This window comes from Ursus maritimus, unplaced genomic scaffold (assembly GCF_017311325.1).
Source record: "Ursus maritimus isolate PB19 unplaced genomic scaffold, ASM1731132v1 scaffold_31, whole genome shotgun sequence".
NCBI lineage: Eukaryota > Metazoa > Chordata > Mammalia > Carnivora > Ursidae > Ursus > Ursus maritimus.
This window is the reverse complement of record NW_024425675.1, coordinates 14,007,672-14,023,107: the sequence shown is the minus strand read 5'-3', so window position 1 is coordinate 14,023,107 and position 15,436 is coordinate 14,007,672. Positions and strand designations below refer to the sequence as shown.

The window sequence follows — 15,436 nt, the reverse complement described above, 5'->3', positions numbered from 1 at the left end:
AGAGCTCCACCCATATGTAAAGTGCTTTGGACTCCGGTTTGGAAAGCTGCTCGTGCCCCGTGGGCTTGGAAAGAGTCAGGGCCCCTGACTTTTTTGCACTGGCACTTTGAGCCTGGAAAGCTTGAGAACAATTATAAATCTCCTTCAGCCAGGCGGCCTCCCCGTGAGAGAGCAAAACAATCCCAAATCTGCAGAGAAGGCCCTGAGAGGTTAATGATCTTCCCCCAGAAACAGGGAAAACTCCCAAGGGAGCGCAGCAGGAATTCCAGGCTATTCTCCAGGCTCTGGCTCTGATTTTCATTTAAATCACACGGTCTCTCTGAACCTCTGTTTCCTCTTTGGTAAAATGGGAACGATAATTCCTACATGACGTTAATTGCGAAGACACAGGGAAAGGATTACCTGAGAGCTTTGCGTCGTCGGCGTTGTGGTGTTAATGTTACACCCCTCAACCCGCACCGTGTCCTTCACACTGGGAATTCATTTTTGAGGTCACATCTTGTCTTTTTGGTAAGAAAATTATTTGCAGGCAACTGAAGGACAGCCTGAGCCAACATAAAATGAGAAACAATTCTTCTGGGGATACGTATGCCGCCGTCACTGAACTTTTAAAGCAAGACTACAGTAGGAAGTAAAATGCTCCTAATTAATACTTTTCCGAGATTGTAGCTGCTGTCAAAATACACGTTTCTGTTCTCTTTGTGTGTGTTTGTGTGTTAAGAGTATCGAGTCATCAAAAAAAAAAAAAGTAAGAATATCAAGTCAAGTCATCTAATTTTTTGAGCACCTGCTCTGTGTGAAATGCCACACTAAATGTTGACGGGGACAGAGAAATATTAGGAAAAAATGATCTTAATTCAATTAATTTATGAACCCACCGTCAACATAATATAGTCCCTGTACGAGTCTGTCACTGGCAAGTCCAGAATCTCAGTGGAGACCGACTTGAGAATAATGCACTAGCTGCGTACCCCATATAGTAACGGAGGAGTTCGCTGAAGGAGCAAGGGTACTATCTAGAAAGAAGAGAAACCACCGGGGATGTACTATATGGTGACTAACATAATATAATAAAAAATCATTATTAATAAAAAAAAAAAAATAGAAAGAAGAGAAACCAACCGTCAGTTCACCACACCCCCCAAATGATAACATCACCATCATCATTCATATAAACCACACCAGGAGTTCAACGAAAATAGCACACAAACAAGAAATTCTTTTTTAATCTGATAAAATAATGGTACTGGAATCTACACGGAATTAAATCAAAGCAGACAAGCCTTTCCTACTAAGTGGTCTTCCGTAAGGAACCATGTCCCAGTGGTTCCACTCAGCCTGATTCGAGAGACCTCGCACATTTGAACAGATGGACAGGTGGAAAGACCAAAGATGCGCTCCTTCGGCCCCCACGGCAATCCCATGCTCTGGGGAGGAGTGGTCCCAGGGGCAGAACTGATGTCCAGAGGCAGGAACCCACCTGGCCCATTTAAGGAGCAGCATTAGGTGGGAGTGAAGCTCGAGGAGGGGGCCTGTGGTAGATTGAGATTGCTTTGCTAAGTAAAATGAGAAGATGGTAGAGAGTTTTGAATAGAGAGGTTTTAGTATTAGAGTTCAGGACATTAATGAAGGTAAATGGGATATGCCACCCCCAAAATATGCTGCTTTGGCATAAGAATTATTTTGAGCTGAAGGCATTGGAGTTCCTGAAATCCTTTATCTGTCTAAAAGCACCACCTCCCAAAAGAACTCAATTGTCATAAATCCCTCTCCAGAGAGCGACTCTGATCTCCTCTGGGAGACAGAAGCACCATACTCAAGCAGACATTATTACAAAACTATCATATCTCCCATCTATTCTAAGGTCCCATTTATCTTTCAAAAGTCATTTGTTCTCCCAAAAAGTGCCCTCTTTGCCCTGCCCCATCCCCTATTATGAAGGTATATAAACCCCCAAATCTAACCACCACCTTGAGTCACATTTCTTTGTGATCTCCCATGCGTACATAGGTAATTAAATCTTTTGTTCTCTTGCTGATCTGTCTTATGTCAATTTAATTTGCAGGCCCCCAAGCACTAAACTTAAGAGGATAGAGGAAAAGTTTGTTTCTTCCTGACGCTGCCTTCTCCTCTTCAGAAGCCTTCTGTTCCACTTCTGGCCCATTCGTACTTAAGCTGAATATATGAAAACCGGTTTGTTTTCAGAATTTGTGAAATGATATGTTAAAACATATAAATTCCTGGGGTGCCTGGGTGGCTCAGTCAGTTAGGCGTCTGCCTTAGGCTCAGGCAGGTCCTGATCCCAGAGTCCTGGGATTAAGCCCTCCCTCCCCCTCTGCTACTCCCCTTGCTTGTGCTCTCTCACTCGCACTCCCTCTCTCTCTCAAATAAATAAATAAAAATCTTTTTTAAAAAATAAAGTATATAAATACCCACCTAAGAACAAATATATATAATAACATTTAGTTCCTCAAAAAATGTCTTGCATATAGAATATTTTCTAAAATTTCAAAAGACACTTCTTTGAGGAGCTAACCTCAGAACTGTTGAATTTTACCCCCTCAAACTGTTCCTCTTTCCTCACAGACAGAGGAACCGGGACCTTGCCAGAAACAGCCATGGGGGGAGGGCAAAAGAATAGGCTACAGATATAGGAACCAAGGCCAGTGAGCCAATGGAGTGGTCTAAGATGGATTTTTTTTTCTTAGAATGAAGGTTCTGTAGTCCTGCATCAACACATAATCAGTCACATTCCACATCAGAAACAACCCTTATAATAATGCTCCCATTTTCTTAAGAGAATACTGAAACACTTTTCCAAAGACATGCTACATGGTCTTAGTTGGGAAACCAGATGGGTGGGAAACTCAAGAGAGGTTAAATATTTCACTGAGGTACCCAAAAAGTCAGCTACTGTCACAGAAATGGATCCTAGAATGCAATTCATTGAGTCTGGTTCCCATCAATCACAGACATTTCATCTCAGTCTAAGTTAACGTTCTTAGTATCTCTGTAACTTGGTCAAGTAAAACGGTACGCTCTCTTGGTCATACACTACTGACCTACTGGGCCCTCTGATGTCTTCATTATATCTGACTTGCCTAGATTTAAAGTTCAGTGGCCAGAACCCAGGGCCGGTTCCCCTGTGTTCCAAAGAACTCAGCAGCACAAAGGCCAGGAATGCAGTGTCCCAGGAGAAAGGCTTCCCCACCAACTCATAAATGGATGATTCCCCAGGGCGTCGTGCAGACCAGGAAATAGGATCTTTCTCCACCCCCACCCCCACCATCACCCTTTGCTATAAAAGTCTTATTTCTTATTACTTTAATTAAGTTTCCAAAGGCTTTGTATTCATGCAGCCTTGCAGAAAATAGCCCAGAGCCCCACAATGGCCACAGTAAACCCGAGAACTCAGTCGTCTGCTGGAGGGGCCCCCCTACCCTCTCCCCTGCCCATTAAAATGTCGATGTTATTAAAGGCAACAATCAAAGAATCAAACCCTTACCTGAAGTGAAGGCATCTGGTTGTGTCTGTCTTGCCCCTTCCAGTCGTTCCCCCACCCCACACGAGGATCAGTCCCTAGCTCTCCCAACACCGGGGCAGGTGCTCTCTCTTTGCAGAAACAGGCTTCCTGTTGACCCCGTGGCCCAGCCTCAGGGATCGCCACCCCTCAACAGGGGTGCCAGGCCCCACAGAACGGCTGCTGGAACTGGGCCCTCCGCATCAGCCCCCCCAGACAGAGCAGAAAGAGGGGTTTTGGAAGAACACACTTGCAAGAAACAAACTGCATTTCAAGGCACAACAGTGAGTTATCATAGGGAAATTACAACTTTCCGAAGATCTCTAATATTGGTAACTTACTGTTTTGTTTCTGGCTCGTACTTACAGAAAAGAGCCATTAGTGCAAAGATCTCACCATATTTTTCTACTCACTCAAGACAATGTAGATCTTAATTTTCAGTATCATCTGTGAGCATGGCCTCAAGGTAGCCGGAGTGATTCAGCTCTTGAATCTGATCCATAATCGTGTCTTGCGTTTTCTCACTTCCAAAGAACATTCTAGCTTATGAAGTGCTTCATGTACGTTTCATCAACAGGCCTTCGAGGTCGGCGAGGAAGCTAGAGACATCGCAGTTTTACCGGGGCTTTTGCAGCCAGCGCAGCACCCTGGCATCACGGCCCACGGCTGTAATGGGAGAGAACATTCAGCATCAGCCAAGTTTCATTCTAACAAATTTGCACAAAATGCATAGCTACTTTTAAGACTTTGCACACCTCTTTCAACAAATATTCATCGAGCCCCTGCAATAGGCCAGCCTCGGGCTTGGCAGTAAGGATACTGTCCAGGAGAAACAAACAGAAGTATGACATGACATGACATGACATGACATTAATCTATGATCACACAAGGTAAATGTAAAGTTGCAACTTCTAAAGATATAGGATGTTGACTGAGTCAAGGAGATCTTCCTGGAGGAAGTGACCCCTGAGCTGAGGAATGAGGGACTGGGGGCATCTGGAGGGGAGAGAAGGGAGCACCTGTGCAAGGAGAGCAGCCCCTCTTAAAAGGCACTGTGATAGGTAGAGCCTGGACAGTAGGCGGCCCTAAGAAGGCCTGCGTGGGGGAGCACAGGGCTTGGGACGTCTGGAGCCAGCAGGATGAAGCTGGAGAGGGGAGGAGGCGCCAATGTGCAGGGATCCGTAGGATGGTTCCCAGTTCAGTCCTTAATCCTCATGGTAACAGGAAGCCATTGAAGGGAAGTGTTGCGATTAGATGGTTATTTTAAATATCATGCTGTGGGATTGTGAAAGGAAGGCGTCTGAGTGGGAAAGGTAAACAAGTTTGGGTGTTATTGAAGCAATTCACGGGAGAGATAATGAGGCCAGGACTGGACTGGGGCTCGGAGAGGGAGCAAAAAGGGAGGAGCCCCGAAATGAACCGTGGGCGCTAATGATGGGTTGGGTGTGGGAAATGGGGAAGAGGGAGATGTCAAGGTGTCATTAGAAGATATTCATGTAAAATAGTTAACAGGTGTCTGGTCTCGTGCCTGATGTCCCCCAAAGTAAGTGTGGGCCATCGTGCGGCTTCCAGAGTCGGAGTCTGTGACGTGCTCCCACAGGTTCTGGAAGCTTAGAGAGCACCCCTTCCCTGCCCATGTCTTGCTTGTCTGAGGCATAACCACACAGACCTGACTGGTTCTCTAACACTCAGAGGGTTGACGTAAGTGGCCCAAAGTGACGATGGACGTGATCCAAGACTGAAGACAGAACAGGTAGGGACTGAGACGTCCTGGCTTAGGAAATGAGGGCAATGCTATTCCCAGAGTCTAAGAGTTAGTATCTTATCGGTCTGCAGAGGGGAAACGAAACAGCATTCAAATGAAAATTCGCGGGAGGGCCAATGCGTCGCTGCCGAAGGAGAAGGATGAGGCCTCACCAGAAGTATTCAGGTATTTAAAACCCAATTGCAGCGTGAGGGATAAAAATTCCCTCAAATTCAAACCAACACCATGCACGTAATGCTTTTATTTCATTCAACAAACACCTAGTAAGTGAACTATCTTGGGAAAGTTACTCAACACTGTGGGCCTCAGTTTCCTCATTAGTAAAAAGTGGATAATGATAATAATAATAATAATTTTCTAGGATTGTTGTGAGGACCAAGTGAGGTAATTCGTGTGCAAAACGTCGTCTCGTGCTGACACCTGGCTGCCTCTTCAGAGCGTTCGAGCCACTCTCCCCCAAGCAACTACTATCTAAATATACCCTTCTTTGCCTCTCTTCAAAGCCTTCCCACCTGCATTTTCCTGCACAGAAACACTCTGTGCCTGGGGACTTCTACTCCTCCTTCACAAGTTGTTGGGCCAAGAACAGCAGAAAAAGATACAGGGGTCAAAGCTGACCACACACACGCACGCACACACAGCGGGTAAGCAGGCTCGTGTGTGCATATGCACACATACACACATGAACATAAAGGGATTAGAGTCAGCAGGACTGTGCTATTAGGAATAGAGGCAGTGTCTACACGAAATCAGTGTGTTCCAAGAGGAGTAACATGAGACCCTGGTGTAGACAGAAACCACACCCTTTCCCTCTGTATTAACTTGACCTTCACAAGGATATCTCATCCCTTGGTGGTCCCTGATGTTTTGTCTTTTTTAATGCAACTGTGAATGTATCTGGGAGACAGACTCCTTAGCCTCTAAATAAAGCTCTTTTTTAATTCCTTGGTCTCTTGCAAAGCGAAGCTCTTTGTGCAGGAGTCAGTCCTCCTTCCCCTCACCTTCAGGCCAACCAAATGCTAAGTAAGGAGTTTACTAGTATCCTTACCACTCAGGTCCCAGGATCTCAGACCTCACATTAGACTTAATCTCCCTCTTAATCTCCCTCTCTCTCCCCTTGCCCCTCGCCCCGCTCTCCCCATCCACCTCTCCCCACTTTTGATTCCCTTGAGCTGCTTAGTCCCCATGTACACTGGCCTCTTCCTACCTCCTCCATCAGCACTACGTTCTGAAGTCTACAGAGCCAATTCCTGTTTCTGCTTGAACATCTGCCCCCCTGACTACCCTACAGGTCCTCACCCTCATCTACCCCACCCCCCAGTCATGCACCTGGGACCTCAATCTCATACCCTAGGGCACCAGAGCCCCCTAACCCCACCCAGTCCCCATACTAAGAAGGCAACGCACCCCGGAGGCACCAGTGTTCTTAACAGAACCGTGAGACTTTTCTCAACTTCATCTTTTCTTGCCTTTCTTAGAAAAGGGATCTTTTCTTAGCCATAAGCAAGCAGGGTTTCCATTGCCCATTCTGTCCAAGACAAGTCCCCACGAGACAACACAAGGGCAAGCGTTCATTCGGCAAGTCTTTGAGAGCGTGACAAATGTCAGGACTAAACGTTTTCAGTGTGGGTGAGCTGGGGCCTTCTGCTCCTGGCCCGTGGTCACCGGTGAGCCCACTGGTCTGTGCACGGCCCGCACAGTCCTCAGGCATAGGCTGGCCCCGAGCCACCCAGCCAGGAGGAGAGGCAAGGTTTGTGGTCAGGTGAGGGGGCTGCCAGGACTGAGTACATCTAAAGACCCTTCTGTTGTTTTCCTTCAAATAACTTCCAAGGGGGAATATCTTAGAAAAATCTGAGAGCATTCAAAGAACAAAGATGTGAAAGGGGCTGGAAAATAGGACCCATGAGGAATGGGGGAAAGAAGGGAAGATTCTTAGTCTGAGGAAGAGAAGGCCCAGAGGCCATTTAACAATGGCGAGCAAGGTTTAAAGGGATATTCCTCAGAGGCTGGAGACCAGCTGTTCACTGTCTCCGGTGAGGACCGAACAAAAGGAAAGGTGCTGGGGCTTCCACATGAGTGATTTCAGCAAGAAAACAATCTCTGGCGATGAGGGCTTCGGACTTGGGATAAGTTACGGAGGGTGATCGGGGCCTCCCCTCCTCTGGAGTTCTTTTCTGGAAGCGAAGGGGCCCGTTTTCCTGGACAGGTCGGGCGCCCCGGCAGCAGGCAGAGGGAGGAGAGCCCCACACGGTGCCCCACATCACACCGGCCACACGGCCACACGTGGCCACAGCTGCCTTACCCACCCACCCCCTCCACCCCTTCAACCCCCACCCCCCACCCCCAGAGCGCGTTTGTCCTCACAGTTGCGTAACTGGTTTTTGGACTCTGGCACTCGCACAATGGAGTCAAGGGAGAGGTAAAGGAGAAGGTATGCAAGGAATGAGAAAAAGGAAGAGAAGTGGATTCATTTTCCATGGGAGAGGGAAGGAGACACCGCAGATAACTAAGCACAGGCCCTTAGTAACTGTTTTCCAAAGTAAGAATCTCTCACTTTTTCATATGAAAATTAGCTTCCACATAAATACACTAATTGGCCATTCCTTTCCTTTCTCTCCAGGCTTCCTGACATCCCTTTGTCCGCTCCCTTCACACCTTCAATCTTAGCCTCTTTCAGTTTCCTGCACCACAGAAGCCAAAGACAGATTCCCACTATGACTCCAGCACTTCACAAATCCACAGCCAAAATCTTGGGTATGACATCACCCAGCACCTAATTCCCAGATATTTGTCTTGGTTTTAATTCCTTAAGACCTTTGGGTGTCTCTCCAGACTTCAGCTTTCTTCATTAAATCCAATACTAAGGGATGACTCCTGTGTCCCCAGTGTCTTTGAGTCAGTCGGCCATCCAGGGACAGCCGTGACAGCCCACTGGGCTGACATGTCCCCTCTCCACGGACAGCAGTGGCTGCGCTCGAGGTGTGGGAGAATGACATAGTGTGTCTCTGGCATCTGCTCCGGCTCAGAGCTGGCCCTGAGGGTCCCACAAAGAAGGGACATTTATCTTTCAGTTGCACCCAGTGTCCAATGGCCTGCTTCCGGTGTGGCCCCCTTCAGGACCACCTTCCTCAGACAGCTGCAGTCACAGCTACCAGGCTGTGAACTCTCCCAGAGCTGGGTCTTTTCTGCCGTGTTCACTGTGTGCGTCCCCGGTGCCCAGAACAGTGCCTGGCACACAGTGTTCATAGCCAGAGAGCAAACACATGCTTAAACAGAAGCAGGCCTTGGAGACCATCCACTCCTGGCCTTCGTTCCAGGCAAAGAAAGTTCAATACAAGGCCTTTCCCAGACTTGTCATAGTCTTTGAAGACTTATCTGCAATGTCTCATTTCCTCACCCTGGAAATAAATACCTTTTCGGGTGAATTAGTCCATACTGAAAGGTCACTGGGTACTAAAGAGTTAATGTGTGTTTTTTCTCTCAGGCACCCCCTCCCCCCTCAGGGACTCTGGGCCTGAGGCTGGCCTCCCCCCAGCCCCCTGTTGCACCAGCCCCTCCCTTGCTGGGCAGTGGGCACTGGTCCCCGGATTCAGAGGAGAAACTCCACCACGCCTGAATTTTTGAGTTGACGCCAGGAAACAGCCAGCTGGAGCAGAACCGGTTGAGATTAGAGCTTCGCACAGCTGCCAAGGAGAGATTCGGCTGCTCGCCCCGGGGCCTCATGCCCACGGAGCCCTACCCAAGGAGAGGGAACACAGAGCTAGCCCTCACAAGACATAGGAAGCAAGAGAGGGACGCTCAGGGGCCCCAGGGAGCCCTGTCATCATCACCCCAACCTGGGACCGCCAGCAAGCCAGGGGCCAAGGAGCCGGGCTGTGCTCCCAGAGCCGTGGTGAGGGAGAGACACAGTGAAAACAGCCCCCAGGGAGCACTTCTAGCTCCGGACCTGGCTGTGTGTGCTCCCGGAACCCCCCGGGGGTTTTCTCAGAGTAGATCCGCTCTGCCCTGGCCCAGATCTACCCACTGCATCTGCATTTCTGAAACCTCTCCAAATGATTCCAACAACCCGGTTTGGGAATAACTGCCCTAAAGGCTGATGGACCGCCATTCTCTCCCTTCTTTCTCCAACTCTTTTCTGCCCCCCCCCCCCGCCCCCCAGGGAATTTGGCTCATCGACTTACACCAGTTGACTGTCGGCAGCACTACGGCTTACCTGTCCTTTCCGGGATGAGCCTAGGTCTGTGCCCCTGAGTCCTCAGTGAGTGGAAACCCCAAAGCAGAATCGCTGCTAACATGAGGTGGACTTTTCCTCTGCTATGAAATAGGAGATGAAAAGCGATTGCAAAACTTCATTTACGCAATTCGAGCAATCCTAGCACCCTCCCTAGCTTGGAGAGGGGTAGCAAAGGTGAACAAGCCACATTCCTTCATGTCAGGAACTGGGCCTCGTGGTCGGAAACTGGACATGTAAAGGGCTGAGCGGGAAGAAGATGCTGGTGGAAGCTGCCATTCCTGGGGGAAGCCATCTTTGCTGGGATTGTGCTCTGGGAGGATTATGCTCAACCAGAACCTGAAAAGTAAAGTTCTTTTTTTTTTTTTTTAAGATTTATTTATTTATTTGAGAAAGAAAGAGAGAGAGCACGTGGGCGAGTGGGGGAGGGGCAGAGGGCAAGACTCTCAAGCACATTCCCTGCTGAGTGCGAAGCCCATCACAGGACATGACCCCACAAGCCATGAGATCATGACTTGAGTCGAAACCAGGAGTCAGATGCTTAACCAACCGAGCCTCCCAGGCGCCTCTTTTTTTGTTTTATTTTTTAAGATTTATTTATTAAAAAGTGAGGTTCCTGCTGTACCTGCAGCCTCTGGTCCCACGCGTCCAGGTGAGGGGACATTTAAGGACTTCTGGGGTTACCTTCCTCTTCCACCACGTGGCTGGCTCCAGCCCTCTGCTGTGCTGTTCACCTGAAGCTTGGCTCTTGACTGATTCAATGGGATGGAGCGCTCCTGTGGCACCGCCAGTCCAAAGATCTGAAGCTCCATGTCTTGCAGTGGCCGAGGCATTTCGACACCTGCCCCTGACTCCAGTTCCTTCTTTGGCTTCTCTTTGTCCCCCTCTCCTGCCCCTGAATCCCGGTCCCTGTCCCCCACGGTCTCTGATCCACGGCTACACTTCATCTACACAGCCTGCCACCAATTCCCTCTGTCACTGCTCTCCCCCACTTGCCACGGCCCCACCTAGTACCTCTCTCGGGCTGCCATGACCCTGGCCACCTGCTCTCACAAACATCCCTTTTCCCTGCAGCCCCCATCTCCTGATACGACACTCTCTGCCTGCCGCGTTTCCCCCACTCTTTCCCCCTTATGCTGTCTCTAACGGGAGCATCTGATAATATAAACCGTAAGTTGAAAGGCCACACTTAGATTTTATGTATAACTCCGTGTTTTCTCTATTTACTGCTACTGCCATGCAATTAGACGCCCTTTGAACCAATGATTTCTCCTAAAACAATGCTCTTTTTTCTTTAAACAATGCTCTTTTCATGTTTTTATCTCTATATGATTTCTGTTCCTTGATAATAATGGCAGTTGCCGCTTCTTTTATAGACCTAAGGAGTTAGAGGTGTTCATTTATAGCAATTCTCAACCTTCACAAGGCCTCATAATTACCTATGGTGCTTTTAAAAAACACAATGCCTGGCCTCCCCCTTCAGACAGTGCAGTTCAATTGGTCTGAAGTTGGGCTCTGCATCAGTATTTTAAACATAATTCCCAGCAGATGCTAATGCGTAGCCAGGCTTAAGATTCACTGATTTATAGGAAAATCATTCATGATAAATGTATATTCAAATAGTCAGTTCCTGGAAGTCTGGATTTAAAGCTGAGGCTCCCGATCACATTCTTTTGAGGCAAAGGGAAATATCTTAAAGCCCGCCCTACCTCACCCCTTCTGAATTACCAGTAGGAGAGAACTCTATAATAAAGAATGGAAAGGCAACGGTCACGTGATTTCGCATTGCAGCCCAATGCCACCTGTACCTGAAAGGGAACCCAGAAATTTTGTAATTTGCTAGTGTTTTATAAGTTATTTAAAAAACACAAATTGATTGGTAGCATATCACCCGTGACCTGTCCCTGCACAAGTAAATGTTAGGAGAATTATATATTACCGACTTCAGGAAAGGACACATGGATGAATAGCACTAGAGCAATAGCACGTCCTCGTGTGGGTTAAAGACGAGTTACTGGAAAATAACAGGCCCAAAATAGTGTTCATGAAAATACACACCATAAACACTATCACCATCACCAAACATCGCTCAAACTAACAGGAAGTTACTATTTAAAAGCATGACCAGCAGCCATGTGAAAGCACAATCACAAGTGCACAAACGGTGTAAGGCATCTTCCTCCCAGTTGCCAGGAATTCCTTGAGTGTCTATATAGGACCCATTTCATAACGTTACCGACATTATGCACATGGCAGCCAACATCTTAGAATATTGACCTAGAACCGTCGGTAAATGCTGATAATGATATAGATTTAATATTAAACATACCTATTCTTTTTTTAAGTTTTTATTCTAATTCCAGTCCATTAACATGTAGTGTTCTATTAGTTTCAGGTGTACAATATAGTGATTCAACACTTCCATACATCACCCGGTGCTCATCACAAGTGCCCTCCTTAATCCCCATCACCTGTTCACCCATCCTCTCCATCCTCCTCCCCCCTGGTAACCAGCAGTTTGTTCTCTGTAGTTAAGAGTCTGTTTCTTGGTTTGACTCTCCCTTTTTCCCCCCTTTGCTAGTTTGCTTTTCTTCTTAAATTCTACATATGAGTGAAACCATATGGTATTTGTCTTTGTCTGACTGACGTATTTCACTCAGCATTATGTCCTCTAGCTCCATCCATGTTGTTGCAGATGGCAAGAGTTCATTCTTTTTAGGGCTGAATAATATCCCATTGTGTATAGATATACCACGTCTTCATCCATTCATCCATTGATGGACACCTGGCCTGCTTCCATATCTTGGCTATTATAAATAACACTGCTTTAAACATAGGGGTGCATGTATCCCTTTGAACTAATGTTTTTGTATTCTTTGGGTGACTTATACAATAGTGTGATTACTGGATCGTAAGGTAGTCTTATTTTTAACTTGTTGAGGAACTTCCATACTGTTTTCCACTGTGGCTGCACCAGTTTGCGTTCCCACCCACAGTGCACAGGGGTTCCTCTTTCTCCACATCCTCACCAACACCTGTTGTTTCTTGTGTTGTTAATTTTAGCAGTTCTGACAGGTGTGAGGTGATATCTCACTGTGGTTCTGATTTGCATTTCCCTGATGGGAAGTGACGCTGAGCATCTTTCCGTGTTGTTTGTTGGCCATCAGTGTATCTTCTTGGAGAAATGGCTGTTCATGTCTCCTGCCCAGGTTTTAACTGGGTTATTTGGTTTTGAGGTATTGAGCTGTATAAGAAACGTAGCTATTCTTAATTACTCAGTAAGTTAGTGGTAAGTAGCTCTATAAATTGAACATAAAAATGAAAATTTGTGAAAAATGTTGCCTCATTTGCCCAAAAGCATTCCCCCAAAAGCACATACATTTTTTAATCTGTGTTAGCCCGTAAGGAGAACACACCTGGTCAAGGACCACAGTATGAGATTGCTAGTTTTTTGAGGGATATAATTGACTGCCTTTTGAGACAGGAAAATACTGTTTGTTTTAATATATATTCAGATACAAATCTGACCTGCCTGGTTACAAATACCACCAGAAGCAAATATTTTTTATTCTAATGAATGTATTCATTTATTCGCCTGATCTTTCAGATAAAAAAATCAGGGCTTAAACAACTGAAAAGATGTACATACCAAGTGAGGGAAAAAAATCACTTCAAAGAGGAAGTTTTCTGAAGGCAAACTTGGCATAGCCTGAACGACTTATCCAAGTCTTTGATAGAAAACAGCTTTTCGCCAAAACGGTAATTTCTTAAGATTGAAAAATAGAAAAAAATCAGCAGAACAAAAATCAAACCAGTATATACCAATTTAAACTTAAATATCCAGACCAAACAGGACCAGTCAGATCTGAATATAAGAAAATCCACAAAACCTTACAAAATCTAGTATCTCTGAACCCCTTTTGCAAAGATACCAGAATTTTTCAGGCTTAGCCGAAACGGAAAAATAAAAGCTTCATTTTTTTTTCATTCTCATTCTCTCAATTTCCAAAAACAAAATAGCTGCCAGTTCCCAGAACATTAGAGGCTTTCAATTTGCACATAATTACTTTAATAAGTATAAAAACCATCCTATAAATACAACATAACCTAAGATTATTTTCATTCTGCAAGTTTAAGGTGAAGATGAGAATGGCTATTTTTAAGTTTCTGCAGAACAGGAAGTTCATGTGGTTTTTTCCCTTGGGACCGTCCAATATCCGGCCCCGTACTTTCTATAAGACAGGTATTTCCAAGCACATAGCTTTAACTGATGTGCCGTGGTGCTGGCAGGGCAGGGGAGACCCTCAGCATCTTCCAGAAGTCATCACAAGCACAACAGCTTGGCAGCGACCTCGTCCCTTCCCTTACGTCTAAGACACCTGCAGCCAGTGACTAGCACCTGTGTTTCATAGAGCTTTGCCTCCAAGGTCACCAGCACAAGCAATCCCTCTGCCCCACACGGGCACAAGCAACCCCAGTCGATGGGGAACTCACCCCAAAGACCATTTTCCAACGGGGACTCTGAGGGGCAGCAACAGAACTCATATCTGGGGGAAAAAAAAAGCCTCAAGCTTTCCAGGGTTTTGCTCCTCTTAGAAGGTAACCAAGCCCACACTCTCGCCATCACTACTGCTTCCCAAAGTCAGCTCTGGCTACTGTAATAAAATGCCACAGAGCCGGTGGCTTAAACAACAGAAGTCGATTTCCTCACAATTCTGGAGGCTGGAAGTCCCAGATCAAAGGGCCAGCTAGGTGGGCTGCTGGTGAGAACCCTCTTCCTGGCTTGCTTTCTCACCTGGCTTTTCCTTCATGTGTGTACATGGTGGGAGAGGTGAGCTCTCTGGTCTCTTTCTTACACGGACCCTTATGGGATCAAGGCCTCACCCTGATGATCTCATCTACCCCTAATTACATCCAAAGGCCCATCTCCAAATACCATTACCTTGGAGGTTTGGGCCTCAACGTCTGAATTTTGCAGGGATACAAACATTCAGTCCATAAGACCAAACTTTCGTGATCATTAGGAATCCCCTAAAACACCTGATGAAGACAAACCCAAACAAAACCCGATTCCCAGGGGCACCTGTGTGGCTCAGTCGTTAAGTGTCTGCCTTCGGCTCAGGGCATGATCCCAGGGTCCTGGGATCGAGCCCCGCATCAGGCTTCCTACTGGGAGCCTGCTTCTTCCTCTCCCACTCCCCCTGCTTGTGCTCCCTCTCTCGCTGGCTGTCTCTCTCTCTGTCAAATAAATACGTAAAATCTTAAAACAAAACAAAACAAAGCAAAACCAGATTCCCAGCACCTGTCCCTGGACTTTCTGATTTCAGAAGCTTGAGGTGGAGCCCTGCAATCATCCAGAAAGATTCTGATGATCAAGCAAGTCTGGGAAAAAACCCTGACCTGCACTACAAAGTCTAAAGCAAGAGTTTACTTTCTCTCTCCTGGACCCTTTTCCTTGCCCTGCTTTGGCAAAGAGGCAGGCCAGACTGGACACCATCACCCCTGACTCCAGCACGGGTCAGAGCCAGGCATGGGTCTTACATATGAGGACTGACCTCAGCAACCCTGCAAAGGGTCAGCTGTCTTCGTGCACCACCCAACCTTTTCATTTCCTGGATGGGCTGGACGAGGTGAAGGCTAAAGCGAGCCCTAAGGAAGAGGTGACCCTGGCAGTCTGTAATACGAACGTGGTTTCCGTGATGTCCATAGCCCACCGGTATGGGAGAGTCACTGGAAATGCTGCATTTTGTGAAATCACAATGGACAAACCTTTCTTTTCCGTAACGTAAAATTTCCCATTTTGACCATTTTTAAGCGTACAGCTCTGTGGCACTTAGTGTATTTCCATGGTTGGGCACCCACCAGCATCACCTATTTCCAGAACTTTTTCTTCTTCCCCAACGGAAGCTCTGTCCCCACG

At 46.8% G+C, this 15,436-nt stretch overlaps 1 long non-coding RNA gene across 1 annotated transcript; it reads right to left on the bottom strand.

Annotated features, from left to right (window-relative positions):
* Positions 1–290: 290 nt before the first annotated feature.
* Positions 291–9,588, bottom strand: LOC103664224. Its single transcript, XR_568952.2, has 3 exons — positions 9,499–9,588; positions 3,934–4,186; positions 291–545 (listed from the first exon to the last, which is right to left on the bottom strand). It is a non-coding gene; the product is annotated as an uncharacterized LOC103664224 (long non-coding RNA).
* Positions 9,589–15,436: the final 5,848 nt, after the last annotated feature.